The following is a 19,196-nucleotide window of genomic DNA, read 5'->3' as shown; positions in this document are numbered from 1 at the left end:
TTCAGTTTAGTTCAGTTCAGTCACTCTGTCATGTCTGACTCTTTGCGATCCCATGGTCTACAGCATGCCAGGCTTCCCTGTCCATCACCAACTCCTGGACCTTGCTCTAACTCATGTCCATCGAATTGGTGATGCCATCCAACCATTTCATCCTCTATCGTCCTGTTCTCCTCCTGCCTTCAATCTTTTCTAGCTTCTATCTTGCTTGTCAGCAAAGTCCAGGGATATGATGTGATTCCCCTAGGCCATGAAGCATCAGGTCCAACAATAGATACATATATATTGATTCCATTGTTTACCACCTGACATGTGAAAGGGTCTGGAATAGACATTCGTGCTCAGTTCCAAGCATCCTTAGAATATTTTCAATAATAACTGACAAAACAGCAGATTTTACCATCATTTTCTGGTTTTCATGATGCCATTCATTTTCTATTCACTCATCCTGCATTTATTACAGCATGTAGTATGTATACTTGCTTAGGTTCCTAGAAATAAACTTTATTTGTTTAATGCTCTGTTTTGCCATTAATGCTCTGTTGTTGCCGTGTGAAATTCTACCTGAACATGTGTGTGAGCAGACCTACTATACTGGGTGACAGCTACAGCAAAGAGTTCTGATTCAGTAGCAGGACTTATGTCAACTCAAGTGGCAGTACATGTGTATGTGCTTGGAACTCAGTTGTGTCCAACTCTTTGTGACCCCATGGACTATAGCCTGCCAGGCTCCTCTGTCCATAGTATTTTTCAGGCAAGAATAATGGATTGGGTTGCCAGTGCTTCCTCCAGAGGATTAACCCACATCTCCTGCTTTGCAGGCAGATTCTTTACATGCTTAATCATCCATAGTAGCAGGATCTGTTTATGTCAGCTCAGGCAGCAGTATATGAAGCAAATGGCCTGGCCTACCATGTGTGCACATACACCTGTGTTCAGATCTCCCAAGACATCAAGGGATGGGCTGCCTTGAAACCTGGGTACAGATTGATGGTGGTGATAAGAGCAGCTGCAGATGCAACTACAATGTCAGATGTGGTCGCTGACTAGAAGAGAAAAGGAGGAGCTTTCCCTGGAAGAAACAATGACCCATGGTGGAGGTAGGGACCAAATTAAACTTCCATCCTAAAGCTCAGTTTGTCATGTACAGAATTATTCACTACATCACTTCATCACTAGAGTGCCAGGACAAATGCCAAGAGCTCAGGCAGTCAACTTTTTCAGTAAATTATTACAAAATAATAGTGTAAAAATTGTCATTGAAATAAAACATATCAGGAAATTGTAAGCATTCATGAAACTGTACAGAAATTAAGTTGTTTTCTTTAAGCTGTTTCAACATTACAAATCAAATATCCAAAGTTTTAGAAATAGAAATGACATTTAAAGGTTTTAAAATTAATGTGAAAGATCACTCATGGAAAACAATGCTTTCTTTATTTAAAATTATAATAAACAATCATTAGCAAATTTTAACTCAGTTTACCTTCTAATTGAATGTATGGTAATAAAATGAAAGAAAAGGCATTTGAAACCTCATGATACTTCTGGTTTCCTATACACAGTCTGCAAATTATGAGAAATTTGACAGAAATAATTGATGACACAGACTGAATCTATATTTAAAATTAAATTCAGTTTTACATGAAACTGATTTGTGTGAATTGATAAAGTAAACTTGACTTATAAAAGAACTTTTTAGAAAAAGAAATTCTCCTTTTGAATTATTTGTTCCACATGCACTAAAAGTTACATTTTGGCATAATTTATCAATAATTCCATCCAAGGTTTTCATAACTTACAAATACTCCTAATGGCTTCAGTAATATTAGCAGAAAGATTCATTTCAAAATTAAAAGTAATCAATAATTAACTGAAAACTTTGTACTTGTCATCTCTGACTAAAAAATTTTCAACTACATTAAAAAAACAAATTTTCTAAAATTATAAATTTTGATAAATTCATAGAAATGTGAGTGAAAAAAGGCATAGCCAATAACCACATATGAAAATAGTGATTACTTTTTATTATGCATAAAATTGTGACACAAAATATTATTTGCAATTTGTATTATATTTCATATTTAACAAAATAATCTTGAAGAAAAGCTATATTTGAGCAAGGATAATGGCAACTTTTTTTTTTTTCTTTTTAACTAGACACTTCAAATTTTTTATCCTTTCAGTTAAGCATAATGTTTTTATCACTGTACAGTAATGAGTGGATTTATGTTCAAGTCTTGGTATACATGGAAAAAAGGCTTTGTCTACATTTTCACAGAGCAGAGTCTCTGAGTTATTCTTCTCAATGCTTCCATTACTTCCTTGTTTCTCGGGCTGTAGATAAGAGGGTTGAGCACTGGGGTCAAGATGGTATAGAAGACAGCCAGAGCCTTGTCCTCTGTTGGAAATAGAAGGGATCTTGGAGTTAGATAAGTATAAACAAAGGATGCATAGAAGAAAGTCACCACAGTGAGGTGGATGCTGCATGTTGAATAGGCCTTCTTCTCTTCTGGGTTCATGTGATAGACAGCAAAGAGAACACGGTCATAGGAACAAGCAATAACAATAAAAGGCAACACAAGAAACAGGGTAGTACTCACAAACACTGTGCATTCATAGACCCTGGTGTCCATGCAGGCCAGAGTCAACATGGCTGGGACATCACAGAAGAAATGATTGATGGCCCTGGATCTGCAATAAGGGATATGGAGGGCATATGTGGTGTGGGCACAGGAGTTGATAGAGCCCAGGAGCCAAGATCCTGTTATCAACACGCACACTCTTTTGCTGATTCTGATGGGATAGTGAAGAGGAAAGCAAATGGCCACATAGTAATCATAAGCCATGGATGTCAAAAGCAATGCTTCTGCAACTGCTAAAGTCAGAAAGAAGAAGCTCGGAATCCCACATCCAATGAAGGAGATAGGCTTGTTTCCAAACAGAAAATTTGAGGCCATTTTGGGGACAATGGTGGAGAGTAATTTAGGTCGATGAAGGAGAGCTGACTAAGAAGGAAATACATTGGTGTATGGAGATGCATGTCCAGAAAGATGTGAAGGATCATTGACAGATTGCCAAATATGCCATTAAGAAAATAAGAACAATGAAAATAAAAAGAAGCAGGCCGACTCTTGAAGGGGAGAACAATCCAATTAAGATGAAGTTATTTGATGTTTGATTATAGGTTTCCATGGGTCATTGATATATTTTTTCCTAAAAGCAGACATAAGAGCAATTAAGTATAAAACAGTAAGTTATTCTTAAATGACTAATTTAGTTCAGTCATAAAAATTCTGAATTTTTATCTATTTTGCAAGATAAATTTAAATTTTAAGCCAGAGATTGAAAGTTGAAAATGCAAACATTTTTGCCAAAGTTTTCCCAGAAATCTTTGAATTTACTTCTAAAAATTATGAAATCATTAGGATAAGTATTTTTTACTGCCTACATGAACTCAAGTATTATCAAAATCAGATATCATAGTTGAAATATATTCAAAGGACATCAATGCAAATGCATACATTATATAAATTCTGTAAATAAATATTTATTACCATTAATGAATTATTTATCTTTCATATTCAAACCCTAAAGCTTACCTCTAAAACTGTATCAATGTATCTCAGCTGATGATGATAAGCTATTAACATTTTTCTTTCTTCAGAATTTTTTACATAGAAATGTCAAATCAAGCTTATTTGAAGCCAATTAATATCATTTGAAACACTGGGCTGGAGGAAGCACAAGCTGGAATTAAGATTGCCGTGAGAAATATCAATAATCTCAGATATGGAGATGACACCACACTTATGGCAGAAAGTGAAGAAGCACTAAAAAGCCTTTTGATGAAACTGAAAGAGGAGAGTGAAAAAGTTGGCTTAAAGCTCAACATTCAGAAAGCTAAAATCATGGCATCTGGTCCCATCACTTCATGGCAGATAGATGGGGAAACAGTGGAAACAGTGTCAGACTTTATTTTGGGGGGCTCCAAAATCACTACAGATGGTGACTGCAGCCATGAAATTAAAAGACGCTTACTCCTTGGAAGGAAAGATATGACCAACCTAGACAGCATATTGAAAAGCAGAAATAAGACTTTGCCAACAAAGGTCTGACTAGTTAAGGCTATAGTTTTTCCAGTGGTCATATGGATGTGAGAGTTGGACTGTGAAGAAAGCTGAGTGCCAAAGAATTGATGCTTTTCAACTGTGGTGTTGGAGAAGACTCTTGAGAGTCCCTTGAACTGCAAGGAGATTCAACCAGTCCATCGTAAAGGAGATCAGTCCTGGGTGTTCATTGGAGGGACTGATGCTAAAGCTGAAACTCCAATACTTTGGCCACCTCATGTGAAGAGTTGACTCATTGGAAAAGACTCTGATGCTGGGAGGGATTGGGGGCAGGAAGAGAAGGGGACAACAGAGGATGAGAAGGGGATGACAGAGGATGAGATGGCTGGATGGCATCACCGACTCGATGGACATGAGTTTGAGTGAACTCCGGGAGTTGGTGATGGACAGGGAGGCCTGGCATGCTGTGATTCATGGCGTTGCAAAGAGTCGAACACGACTGAGTGACTGAACTGAAATGAATATCATTTGGCCCATTTCTTGTGAAGTCTAGGATGAATTCTTATTGTCAAGTACCATTTACACAAAGTCATTCTCTTCTTCCTCCTCAATAACATTCTGAATACTATAGGTAACGTCGTAGACCCTTTACCTGAACATCTATAAACTGTGCCCCTTGTAGCTTTTGTGAATTTACTCAAGGTCTCCCATCAGCATAAATTTTATTTTTTAATCATTATTTGATAAATATTGCCTTACATTACTTTGCTGTATTCATTTTTCATCATTTTTTGTACTTAAAATTATTTTCAATTCTAGATGAGTGTGTTTAGTTAAGCACATATATTTATAATATCCTCCTTCTTAAAAACCTATCATGATGATTAAGGAATAGACATATAATAAACTAAAAGGGAACAGGGAAGCATATGGCACAATGAGAGATGAAATATTCTAGTTCTTTTGAAAGAAGAACTTTGAATAGAGAAGTGGTCAATCACTTAACAGAAAACAGAAAATGACATTCTGAAAGTATTCTCATGAATGAATATTGGAAGAAGCATTCTCTGTAATATTATAAAAATTTATTAATTCTACACTGCATGTTGTGTTTTACTTGTAAATATTATTCTAGAGCCATTTTTTTCTAGACTTTTAAAGGAATTACTAAACATGAAAGAGAGCTGAATACATGTGCACATACATATACACATATTGAAACACACAATCATATACAAATATAAAATGAGTTAAATAATTGTAAAAATGAAGAACAGAATAGTTTAGAAAATGATTTATCTCTTCAAAGAAGTATAGGATATTATTAAACCACATATCATTAGATATGTAAAAGATACAGATAAGAAAGTCTTTTTCAAATTAAAAAAATGATAATAAAAAGATTAAAGGGAAATTTCAAACACAAAATGGAAAAAAAATCCTACAGAATTAATTTTTAAAATAGAACAGCAGCAAACATCTAATTATGTTGCCATGTTGAAGAGACATTAGAGAAGTAAGATAAGGAAACCAACATATATGTATAGTCATTCCTAGAAATGTATATAAAAACATAATGAAAGAGTTAATATTATCAAAGAAAAATACTTTTAGTATTGATATACATGAGTCACTATATTGAAATAGCATGAATAGAAAACAGAAAAATAAATGAGGAATCTATATTGCAAAATAACTTCTTTAGCATTTTAAATGTCTTCTTGAATATGTTCTCTGAATATTCTCAACATTGCCTATAAATACATAGATCTAAAAATGTCTTAACAGTAAAAATACCAATAATGAGAAGAATTGTATATAGAGAAATATACACTAAAATATCATGATTTTAAAATAATTTATATTTTAAGGAATCTCCACACTGTTCTCCATAGTCGCTGTACTAGTTTGCATTCCCACCAACAGAGGGTTCCCTTTTTCCACACCCACTCCAGCATTTACTGCTTGTAGACTTTTGGATCACAGCTATTCTGACTGGTGTAAAATGGCACCTCAACTGCTGGGCATACACACCAAGGAAATCAGATTTGAAAGAGACACGTGTACCCCAGTGTTCATCGCAGCACTATTTATGCTAGCCAGGACATGGAAGCAACCTAAATGTCCATCAGCAGATGAGTGGATAAGAAAGCGTGGTACATATTCACAATGGAGCATTACTCAGCCATTAAAAAGAATACATTTGAATCAGTTCTAATGAGGTGGATGAAACTGGAGCCAATTATACAGAGTGAAGTAAGCCAGAAAGAGAAACACCAATACAGTATACTATCCATATTCCATATATATGGAATTTAGAAAGATGGTAACAATAACCCTGTATGAGAGATGGCAAAAGAGACACAGATGTATAGAACAGTTTTTGGACTCGGTGGGAGAGGGAGAGGGTGGGATGATTTGGGAGAATGGCTTTGAAGCATGTATAATATCATATAAGAAATGAATCGCCAGTCTAAGTTTGATGCAGGATACAGGATGCTTCACAGTCCAACTCTCACATACATACATGACCACTGGAAAAACCATAGCCTTGACTAGACGGACTTTAGTCGGCAAAGTAATGTCTCAGCTTTTGAATATGCTATCTAGGTTGGTGAAGAAGGCTGAGTGCCGAAGAATTGATGTTTTTGAACTGTGGTGTTGGAGAAGACTCTTGAGAGTCCTTTGGACTGCAAGGAGATCCAACCAGTCCATTCTGAAGGAGATCAGCCCTGGGATTTCTTTGGAAGGAAAGATGCTAAAGCGGAAACTCCAGTACTTTGGCCACCTCATGTGAAGAGTTGACTCATTGGAAAAGACTCTGATGCTGGAAGGGATTGGGGGCAGGAGGAGAAGAGGACAACAGAGGATGAGATGGCTGGATGGCATCACTGACTCGATGGATGTTGAATCTGAGTGAACTCCGGGAGTTGGTGATGGACAGGGAGGCCTGGCATGCTGCGATTCATGGGGCTGCAAAGAGTCAGACACGACTGAGCGACTGAACTGACTGACTGACTGAAGGCAGTTCTATTTCCAGTTTTTTTAGGAATCTCCACACTGTTCTCCATAGTGGTTGTACTAGTTTGCATTCCCACCAACAGTGTAAGAGGGTTCCCTTTTGTCCACACCCTCTCCAGCATTTATTGCTTTTAGACTTTTGGATCACAGCCATTCTAAGGATATACAATCTGCTATAAAATATTTATATACCTCGTGAAACTAACTTCAGTCAAATGAAGTTTTCTTTTTGAATTCTCTGGCTAAAAGCAGGCCTGGCTGTATTGCTTAGTATAAGCAGAAGTACTTAATTCTGAATAAACTTCTCTTAAGCAGTTGCTGAAGAGTCCCTTCTCTTTGGTGGCAAATAGAAATAAAAATACAATTAATACCTTTTATTATATCTGCACTTTCACACACTCACTGGCTTGATTAGCTGAAAGCAGTCCAAACTTCTTCATGGGAGCAAAGTAATTTTCTGAGTAAAATTCTTTGAAAAATTTATAAATAAATATATTAATATTTATATATCTACAGCTGACATTTTAAATGCCTTCATTGAAATTCAGGGGTCACAGTGATTTGATTCTAGACCTCTTTACCTGAAATTCAATTTAATTCTTTTTTTCTTTTTTTCCATCCACTTCAGTTCAGTTCAGTTGCTCAGTCGCGTCCGACTTTTGCGACCCCATGAATCACAGTACCCAGGTCTCCCTGTCCATCACCAACTCCCGGAGTTCACTCAGACTCACATCCATCGAGTCAGTGATGCCATCCAGCCATCTCATCCTCTGTTGTCCCATTCTCTTCCTGCCCCCAATCCCTCCCAGCATCAGAGTCTTTTCCAATGAGTCAACTCTTCGCATGAGGTGGCCAAAGTACTGGAGTTTCAGCTTTAGCATCATGCCTTCCAAAGAAATCCCAGGGCTGATCTCCTTCAGAATGGACTGGTTGGATCTCCTTGCAGTCCAAGGGACTCTCAAGAGTCTTCTCCAACACCACAGTTCAAAAGCATCAATTCTTCAGCGCTCAGCCTTCTTCACAGTCCAACTCTCACATCCCTACGTAACTACTGGAGAAATTATAGCCTTGACTAGACGGACCTTTGTTCCATCCACTTAGGTACTTAGGAATATCCACTGAGACTTACATAATATCAGTTAAATCACTAGCAGCCCAGGATGGCCACAAGCCAAGGTTGGGGGAGGAGTTCACACAACTTCTATAGAAATTTCCCCTGGTGTGTTTAGTATCAGTTGGTGCAGAAAGACACCACTTATTTATTCAGATTCTTCCAATATTATTATGGCTCTAAATTTTTAGATCATATATTTTATATGTTGTTACTCAGTAAGTGCACAGTATTGATATTTCTGCATATACTAATTTATTTTCTATTATGATTATATTGGCCAAATATAAAAAATCAAATAGAATGTGTTTAATTTAATAAAACATGTGAGCAAAGATTCTCTAAAATATCACACTTATGACAATAGTTTTCTTTTGGTAAAACTCATTACATTATAAAAAATATCATGTAATAATTTTAATTAAATTATAATTAAATTGGTAATTTTTTTCATGTAATAAGCTATCTAATGAAAATAATATTATGTACTTTGGTGCAATGATATTGTGAAAATATTCAACAATAAATTTTATTGCAGATTATAATGTGTTCTTATATTTCCAATAGTTTTCAATAAGTTAATTAATTGCACATTTTATTTGACAAGGAGTAATATTGATTCAGCTTAGATTTTTTAAATATTTGATTTGTAAATTACAATGTGTCTAGAGGAAGATTTCCTTATGTTTAATTTATTTTGAGTTCTTTGAGCTTCATGGATCTGGATGTTCATTTCCCTCCCCAGATTTACAGTTTCTATATTGTTTTCATTTACTACATTAAATTAACTTTCGCCTCCCTTTCTCTTTCTTTCCTCCTTTTGGGATTTGCATAATGCATATATTAATGACTTATACTATCCTACAAGTGCTATACATTTTTTTCCATTCTTTCTCACAGTTTTTGTTGTTGCTATTATTGTTCTTGTTGGTAATCTCTGATCTCACAGATAGTTCTTTTGCTTGCTCTAGTCTGCTATTTAGTCTCTATTGCTTTTTTTTTTCAGTTCAATTACTGTGTCCGTCAGTTCTAGGGTTAGAATTTGTTTGGTTCTCTTTTACAGTTTCAACTTTTGTTGAACTTTTCATTTTGTTCCTATATTGATTTTCTAATTCTGTATAGTTGTTTATGTTCTCTGCTACCTCACTAAGCATTTTTAAGATAAATAATCTGAATTATTAGTCAAACATTTTTCAAATGGAATTTGTGATGTCTTTTCAGATTTTGAGAGTTTCCAGGAGAGGGCCAAGTGACAGATATGGTTGTACTAATTTGTCACCTTATATAATTCTAACTACCCCCCCCCCCCAAGTTCAGTTCAGTTCAGTCATTCAGTCGTGTCTGACTCTTTGCAATCCCATGGACTGCAGCATGCCAGCCCTCCCTGTCCATCACCAACTCCCAGAGTTTGCCCAAACTCATGTCCATTGAGTCAGTGATGCCATCCAATTATCTCATCCTCTGTCATCCCCTTCTTTTCCAGCCTTCAATCTTTCCCAGCATCAGGGTCTTTTCCAATGAGTCAGTTCTTCACATCAGGTGGACAAAGTATTGGAGTTTCAGCTTCAACATCAGTCCTACCAATCAACACCCAGGACTGATCTCCTTTAGGATGGACTGGCTGGATCTCCTTGCAGTCCAAGAGACTCTCAAGAGTCTTCTCCAACACCACAGTTTAAAAGCATCAATTCTTCACCACTCAGCTTTCTTCACAGTCCAACAATCACATCCATATATGACTACTGGAAAAACCATAGCCTTGATTGGACAGATCTTTGTTGGCAAAGTAATGTCTCTGCTTTTGAATATGCTTTCTAGGTTGGTCATAACTTTCCTCCCAAGGAGTAAGCGTCTTTTAATTTCATGGCTGCAATCATCATCTGCAGTGATTTTGGAGCCCCCCAAAATAAAGTCTGACACTGTTTCCACTATGATGGGACCAGATGCCATGATCTTCATTTTCTGAATGTTGAGCTTTAAGCCAACTTTTTCACTCTCTTCTTTCACTTTCAACAAGAGACTTTTGAGTTCCTCTTCAATTTCTGCTATAAGGGTGGTGTCATCTGCATATCTGAAGTTATTGATATTTCTCCCAGCAATCTTGATTCCAGCTCGTGCTTCTTCCAGCCCAGCATTTCCCATGATGTACTCTGCATATAAGTTAAATAAGCAAGGTGACAATATACAGTCTTGATGTACTCCTTTTCCTATTTGGAACCAGTCTGTTGTTCCATGTCCAGTTCTAACTATTGCATCCTGACTTAGAGGTTTCTCAAGAGGCAGATTAGGTGGTCTGGTATTCCCATCTCTTTCAGAATTTTCTACAGTTTATTGTGATCCACACAGTCAAAGGCCTTGGCATAGTCAATAAAGCAGAAATAGATGTTTTTCTGGAACTCTCTTGCTTTTTCGATGATCCAGTGGATGTTGGCAATTTGATCTCTGGTTCCTCTGCCTTTTCTAAAACCATCTTGAACATCAGGAAGTTCACAGTTTACATATTGCTGAAGCCTGGCTTAGAGAATTTTGAGTATTACTTTACTAGTGTGTGAGACGAGTTCAATTGTGCAGTAGTTTGAGCATTCTTTGGCATTGCCTTTCTTTGGGATTGGAATGAAAACTGACCTTTTCCAGTCCTGAGGCCACTGCTGAGTTTTCCAAATTTGCTGGCATATTGAGTGCAGCACTTTCACAGCATCGTCTTTCAGGATTTGAAATAGCTCAACTGGAATTCCATCACCTCCACTAGCTTTGTTCAATAGTATATTAATAATCAGAACATAACCATTCAGTGACTGATTGAATAGCTCTACATAAGAAGTGATTGGAATGATGCCTCATTGTGGCTTTGATTTGCATTTCTCTAATAATGATCAATATTGAGCATCTTATCATGTGTTTGCTAGTCATCTGTATGTCTTCTTTGGAGTTGTGTCTGCTTAAGTCTTCTGCTCACTTTTTGATTGGGTTATTTACTTTTCTGATAATGAGCTACATAAGCTGCTTGCATATTTTGGAAATTAATTCTTTGTCAGTTTCATTTGCTATTATTTTCCCCCATTCTGAGGGTTGTGATTTCATCTTGCTTACAGTTTGCTTTGTTGCGCTAAAGCTTTTAAGTTTAATTAGGCCTTATTTTGCTTATTTTTAATTTTATTTCCATTATTCTATGAGGTGGATCATAGAGTGTCTTGATGTGATTTACGTTAGAGTATTCTGCCTGTGTTTTCTTCTAGGAGTTTTATAGATTTTGGTCTTATGTTTAATCCATTTTGAGTTTATTTTTGTGTATGTTGTTAAAGTATTCTAATTTCATTCTTTACACATAATTGATGAGTTTTCCCAGCACAACTTATTGAAAAGACTGTTCTTTTTCAATGTACATTTTTGCTTCCTTTGTCAAAGATTAGAGAAATGAAAATCAAAATTACAATAAGGTATCATCTCACACTAGTCAGAATAGCCATAATCAAAAAAAGCCTACTAATAATAAATGCTAGAGAGGATATGGGAAAAGAGAATCCTCTTATACTGCTGGTGAGAATGCAATTGATACAATCACTATGGAGAATAGTATGGGTCTTCCTTAAAAAAAAAAAAAAACAACAACTAGGAGTAAAACTACCATACAATCTAGCAATCCCACTTCTGGGCATATACCCTGAGGAAACCAGAACTGAAAAAGACACATGTACCCCTATGTTCATTGAACCATTATTTGCAATAGAAAGGACATGAAAGCAACCTAGATGTCCATCAACAGATGAATGGATAAGGATATTGTGTTTATATATACACTGGAATGTTACTCAGCTATGAAAAGAGATGCATTTGAGTCAGTTCTAATGAGATAGATAAACCTAGACTCTATTATAAAGAGTGAAGTAAGTCAGCAAGGAAAGAATAATATAGTATATTAACACATATATTTGGAATCTAGAAGTATAGTACCAACAATTCTATATGCAGGGAAGCAATGGAGACACATATAAAGAACAGACTTAGATATGGTAGGGGGAATTCAGGGTGGGATGATTTGAGAGAATATCATTGAAACATATACCCAGTGGAAGTTTGATGTATGATACAGGGAACCCAAAGTTGGTGTTCTGTGACAACCTCAATGGATAGGTTGGGGAGGGAGAAGGGAGGGGGGTCAAGAGGGAGAGGACACAGGATACACCTATGGCTGCTTAATGCTGATGTTATGGTAAAAACCATCACAGTATTATAAAGTAATTATATTCCAACTAAAAATAAATGAATAAATGATGACATGATTAGGAATATGGAGAGATTGTTTAATTATACTAAATAATTTTGCTAGAAGTCACCAAACCAATATATAAAGGTCTGTATGCATTTTGTATTCTAAGATCTATGGTCAATGTTGTGAGAGAAGGGAAATTTAAAAAAGCAAAACTACAAATCAAATGCTGACAATTCTAGAAAAGTTAAATAAGAAAAAGAATGATAGCAATATTGGTTACTTATAATAGCATCAATAACTGTGATCAATATTGTGTTTTTACTGAGAAATTGCAAAGTAATCTGCATTGTACCTTAGCTTATTTGCATGAATTTACTTAAACAATTATGATTAAGGGACAACTTTTTTACATGTGCCAATAGTACTCTATACTTCACTGAAATCATAGCAATCTTGTACTTATGTAAGTATTTAGTTGAAATCTGTTTTAAATTATTATTGATGTAGCAACATTTTTAATTATACTAAAGTATGTAAGCAGTATAATAAAGTGAAAAATTACAGTAGTATGGTAAGATAAATTAACCCTCCAAAATCTACCCACCAAATGAAACCCAAGTGATCTAGGTAAAGAGATACAATATTCTTCATCTGAGAAATGTATCTGCTGAAGTTCAGAGCTGGCCAGATATCATCAGTTAGGTTTTAATGTTGCTAGGAGCAAGCCTTGATTTTCTTCCATTAAAATACACAACTCTACTGACATTGATGTGGTCAACATAAGCAAGACAGCCTATTGCTGCCCATGTTCTAGTATCTGGACCCTGTGGATATGTTAAGTTCTTGCAAAGGAAAATTAAGATTACAGGTAAAATTAAAATTGCTAGTCAGCCGTCTTTAAAATAGAAAGGTTAGCCTAAGTTATCCAGGTAGGTACAAAGTAGTCATAAAAATCTTTAAATAATCATAATCATTAAGTAATAATAATAATCTTTAAGTAATCATAAAAATCTACTTGAAAATAAGTAGAAAGGGAGGCAACTAATGGATCAGAGAAATGGCAGTGTAAGAAGGACTCAACCCCATTGCTGCCTTTCAAGACTGGGAAAGAGGGTTTTCCACTAGGGAGTGTTGAAGGGATCTAGAAGGTGGAAAGACAAGGAAACATTTCTCTCCTAGAGCTCCCATGAAGAATAGTGCCTGTTCCTTTGTTGAATTTAGTACTGTGAGATCAATTTTAGACCTCTGACACTTTAAAGTGTAAGATAATATTCCCTGGTGGCTCAGATGGTAAAGAATATGCCTGCAATGTAGGAAACCCAGGTTCAGTCCTTGGAGTGGGAATATCCTCTAGAGAAAGAAATGGTAACCCACTCCAGAATTCTTGCCTGGGAAACCCGATGGACAGGAGAGCCTGGCAGGCTACAGTCCATGGGGTCACAGGCTACAGTCCGTGGGATCACAAAGAGTCACACATGACTGAGCGACTAACACACATACACATAATGTTCTATAATAGCAATAGGAAGCGAAGACCTTCATCAGGAAAAATAACCCTGACCATGGTAGACCAAGGCAAAAGCAAGACCACTCCACAATCCCAATTGAACACAGGCATAATATGAACATTGTTTAAGACCCAAAGTTTAGTAAACATGCCCATTTTCTACATAGTATGAATGACAGAGTATTACCAATTATTCTGTTAGCTTTGGTACGGCATGTTCTCACTACAGATAAATTTATTAGCCACCCAATCATAAAATTTTGATTCCTGATAGCAGACAGTCTAAAGGAAAGCATCAGTTCTTAAATCCTTCAACATCACCCCAGTTCAGTTCAGTTCAGTGGCTCAGTCATGTCCAACTCATTGCAACCCCATGAACTGCAGCACGCCAGGCCTCCCTGTCCATCACCAACTCCCAGAGCCAACACAAACCCATGTCCATTGAGTCCGGTGATGCCATCCAACCATCTCATCCTCTGTCGTCCCTTTCTCTTCCTGCCCTCAATCTTTTCCAGCCTCAGGGTCTTTTCCAGTGAGTCAGCTCTTTGCATCAGGTGGCCAAAGTATTGGATTTTCAGCTTCAATATCAGTCCTTCCAATGAACACCCAGGACTGATCTCCTTTAGGATGGACTGGTTGGATCTCCTTGCAGTCCAAGGGATTCTCAAGAGTCTTCTCCAACACCACAGTTCAAAAGCATCAATTCTTCAGTGCTCAGCCTTCTTCACAGTTTTACTCTCATATCCATACATGACCAATGGAAAAACCATAGCCTTGACTAGATGGACCTTTGTTGGCAAAGTAATGTCTCTGCTTTTTAATATGCTATCTGCTACTGCTGCTAAGTCACTTCAGTCGTGTCTGACTCTGTGTGACCCCATAGACGGCAGCCCACCAGGCTCCCCCGTCCCTGGGATTCTCCAGGCAAGAACACTGGAGTGGGTTGCCATTTCCTTCTCCAATGCATGAAAGTGAAAAGTGAAAGTGAAGTCGCTCAGTCGTGTCTGACTCATCGTGACCCCATGGACCGCAACCTACCAGGCTCCTCTGTCCATGGGATTTTCCAGGCAAGAGTACTGGAGTGGGATCCCATCGCCTTCTCCGAATATGCTGTCTAGGTTGGTCATAACTTTCCTTCCAAGGAGTAAGCGTCTTAATTTCATGGCTGCAATCACCATCTGCAGTGACTTTGGAGCCCAGAAAAATAAAGTCAGCCACTATTTCCATGGTTTCCCCATCTATTTGCCACGAAGTGATGGGACCAGATGTCATGATCTTCGTTTTCTGAATGTTCAGCTTTAAGCCTACTTTTCCACTCTCCTCCTTCACTTTCATCAAGAGACTCTTTAGTTCTTCTTCACTTTCTGCCATAAGTCATCTGCATATATGGGGTTATTGATATTCCTCCTGGCAATCTTGATTCCAGCTTGTGCTTCCTCCAGCCCAGTGTTTCTCATGATGTACTCTGCAAGAAGTTAAATAAGCAGGGTGACAGTATACAGCCTTGACATACTCCTTTTCCTATTTGGAACCAGTCTGTTGTTCCATGTCCAGTTCTAACTGTTGCTTCCTGACCTGCATACAGGTTTCTCAAGAGGCAGGTCAGGTGGTCTGGTATTCCCATCTCTTTCAGAATTTTCCACAGTTTATTGTGATCCACACAGTCAAAGGCTTTGGCATAGTCAACAAAGCAGAAATAGATGTTTTTCTGGAACTTTCTTGCTTTTTCCATGATCCAGTGAATGTTGGCAATTTGATCTCTGGTTCCTCTGCCTTTTTTAAAACCAGCTTGAACATCTGGAATCTCGCACTTCATGTATTGCTAAAGTGTGACCTGGAGAACTTTGAGCATTATTTTACTAGTGTGTGAGATGAGCTCATTACACATTTATATTGAGTTTCTGAGCATTTCTTGTTCATATAGGAGTCCTTTCATATCCTAAATATGTTTATTTCTTTTTCAGTTTGTGTATTGATCTTGTATTTTGATTTCTTTACATATATAAGCAAATATTTAGTAAATATAGGTCTTACATTTTATATTTCAATTCATCAAAATATTGATTTATGCTTGCAATGTTTTCTTTCATATTAAATAATAATTTCCTTAATCTTTCCATCCTGAATAATTTGAAGATGTTTGTTTAAATTAAGATTTTTCTTCTTTATACTGTAATTTAAACTTTGAACAATATACAAAGTGTAATGTAACTTAATATTGTAACTTTCATTTTAGTAACATAAATGTAACAAATTTTAGATTCTTGACCATCTAGTTTTTTAAGCTTTCACATGATGCCAAGCAAGCAACCAATTTTCTATTTTTTAGTCTCTAACTTTATTAGATTTCTCACTCCCACAGATTATCCAAGGATTACCCACTAATTGATTACATGTTGACCTGAGTCCATTGAATTTTTTAGATTTGTTATTACAATCAGTGCAATCTTTGCTGACAGCATTTTTACTCTCTATTTGTTTGTTAAGTCCTCATAAGTTGCTTTTCTCACTTCAGTGAATATCAAAACACTGAAATGAAACTGCTGCCATAGATACAAAATTGATTTTCGGTAGAAAAGTCAAATTGATAATACTTTAGTATTGTGATTGTGTTTAACTGCATAAACATAGTATTTGGCATATATGTATATTATATGATTGTTAGTCTCTCTGTCATGTCCAACTGTTTGAGATCCCATGAACTGTAGCCCACAAGGCTCCTCTGTCCATGGAATTCTCCAGGCAAGAACACTGGAGTAGTGGCCATTCCCTTCTTCAGGGGCTCTTCCTGACCTAAGGTTTGAACCCAAATCTCCTCCATTGCAGGAAGATGCTTATGGTCACCAGGGAAGCCCATCAGTGGAAGGAATAAAATGCTGAAAATGCTTATAGCTAAAACAATTTGTTAGTTTATTTTGAAAAAAAAAAATGTTTTTATTAAATCTAAAATACAAGAAGTGGAGAGTAGTAAAAAGGTAGGGTTTTTTATGAATTCTTTCCAATTTTATTTTTATATTTTTTAAATTTTATTTTGTATATGGATATAGTTGATTAATGGCTTTCCTGGTGGCTCTGATGGTAGAGAATCTGCCTGCAATGCAGGAGATTTAAGTTCAATCCCAGGGTCAGGAAGATCCCCTGGAGAAGGGAACGGCTACCCACTCCAATATTCTTGCCTGTAGAATTCCATGGACAGAGGAGCCTGAGGGCTACAATCCATAGATTGCAAAGAGTCAGACACAACTGAATAACTAACTTTTTCCGTTTTCATAGCTGGTTTACAATGCTGTATTACTTTCAAATGTATAGCAAAGTGATTCAGATTCTTTTCCCATATATGTACAACAAAGTATTCAGATTTTCCCCATATATTTGATTATCTATTTTAATAGATAATAGTGTGTAGTAGTGTGTAGATGTTAATCTCAAGCTATTAATTTATCCCTCCCCCTGAACTTTCCCCTTTTGTAACCATATATTTGTTTTAGTTTTCGTATGTTTTACTTTTTTGCCACATTTTTCTTATTGCAGTATTGTTGATTTGCAATGTACAATCTCTGCTAAACAAAGTGACTCAATTATACACATATATATATGTTCTTTTTAAAAATATTCTTTTTAAAATTTCTTATTATTAATTTATTTTTTATTGAAGGATAATTGCTTTATAGAATTTTGCTGTTTTCTGCCAAATCTCAACATGAATCAGCCATAGGTACAACATATATCCCCCATACTGCCCTATCCCAGGAGACAGGATATAATTCCTTGTGCTGTACAGTAGGACATTGCTGTTTATCTCTTCTAAATGTAATAGTTTATTTCAACCAACTCCAAACTCCGACTTCATCTCTCCCCCCACTCCCTTGGAAATCACAAGTCTGATTTCTATGTCTGAGAGCCTATTTCTCTGTTATAGATAGGCTCATTTATGTCATATTTTAGTTTCCACATGTAAATGATATTATATGGTATTTGCCTGTCTTTCTGACATACTTCAGTTAGCTTGGTAATCATTAGTTGCATCCATGTTCCTGCAAATGGCATTATTCCCTTCTTTTTAATGGGTGAGTGGTATTCCATTGTATTACATACCCCATCTTCTTAATCTGTTCATCTGTCAGTGGACTTTGAGGTTGTTTCCGTGTCTTGGCTATTGTCAGTAGTGCTGCTATGAATATAGGGGTGCATGTATCTTTTTTTTATGGTTCAATTTTTTTTTAATTTAAATTTATTTTAGTTGGAGGCTAATTACTTTATAATATTGGTTCTGCCACACATCAACATGAATCTGCCATATAGTTTTATCTGGATATATGCCCCAGAGTGGAAATGTTGAGTCATATGGTAATTTTATTTTTAGTTTTCTGAGGAACCTCCATACAGTTCTTCATAGTGGCTGTCTCAATTCACATTCTCATCAACAGTGTAGGAGGGTTCCCTTTTATCCACACGCTCTCCAGCTTTTACTGTTTGTACACTTTTTGATGATGGACATTCTGACTGCTATGAAGTGATATCTCACTGTAGTTTTGATTTGCTTTTATCTAATAATTAGTGATGTAGAACATCTTTTCATGTGCCTCATGGTCTTCAGTATGTCTTCTTTGGAGAAATATCTGTTTAGATCCTCTGCTTATTTTTTTGATGAGTTTACTTACTTATTTATTTTATATTGAGTCACATGATCTGTTTGTATATTTTGGAAATTAAAACCTTGCCATGTGTCTGCAAATATTTTCTCCCATTTCATACATTTTATTTTCACATTTTAAAGGTTTTCTTTGCTATGTAAAAGCTTGTACATTTGATCAGGTCCCATTTGTTTATTTTTGTTTTTATTTATTTTCCTTTGGGAAATGGATATACGAAAGCACTGGTATGATTTCTGTTAGAGAATGTTTTGGTTATGCTCTCTTCCAGAACTTTTATGGTGTCATATCTTATGTTTAAGTATTTAAGCCATTTTGAGTTTATTTTTGTGTATGGTATGAGGGTGTATTCTAAATTTCATTGATTTACATGCAGCTGTCCAACTTTCCCAGCGACATTTGCTGAAGAGAATTTTTGTCATTTTATGTTCTTTTTTTCCTTTGTAAAAGATTAATTGACCATAGGTGTGTAGGTTTATTTCTAGGTTATCTATTTGTCCCATTGATCCATATGTTTATTTTTGTACCAATATCACAGTTTTGATTACTTTAACTTTGTAGTATTGTCTGAAGCCTGGAAGAGTTATGCCTTCTGTTTCCCCCTTCCCCACAGAATTGCTTTGACGAT

The 19,196-nt window shown here is 36.2% G+C and overlaps 1 pseudogene; it reads right to left on the bottom strand.

Annotated features, from left to right (window-relative positions):
• Positions 1–2,264: 2,264 nt before the first annotated feature.
• Positions 2,265–3,192, bottom strand: LOC128051387 (olfactory receptor 2L8-like; annotated as a pseudogene).
• Between the last annotated feature and the right edge of the window lie 16,004 nt (positions 3,193–19,196).

Source organism: Budorcas taxicolor, chromosome 7, assembly GCF_023091745.1.
Source record: "Budorcas taxicolor isolate Tak-1 chromosome 7, Takin1.1, whole genome shotgun sequence".
Classification (NCBI taxonomy): Eukaryota; Metazoa; Chordata; class Mammalia; order Artiodactyla; family Bovidae; genus Budorcas; species Budorcas taxicolor.
Note: the sequence above shows the minus strand (reverse complement) of the source record. Positions and strands in the feature narration are given on the sequence as shown.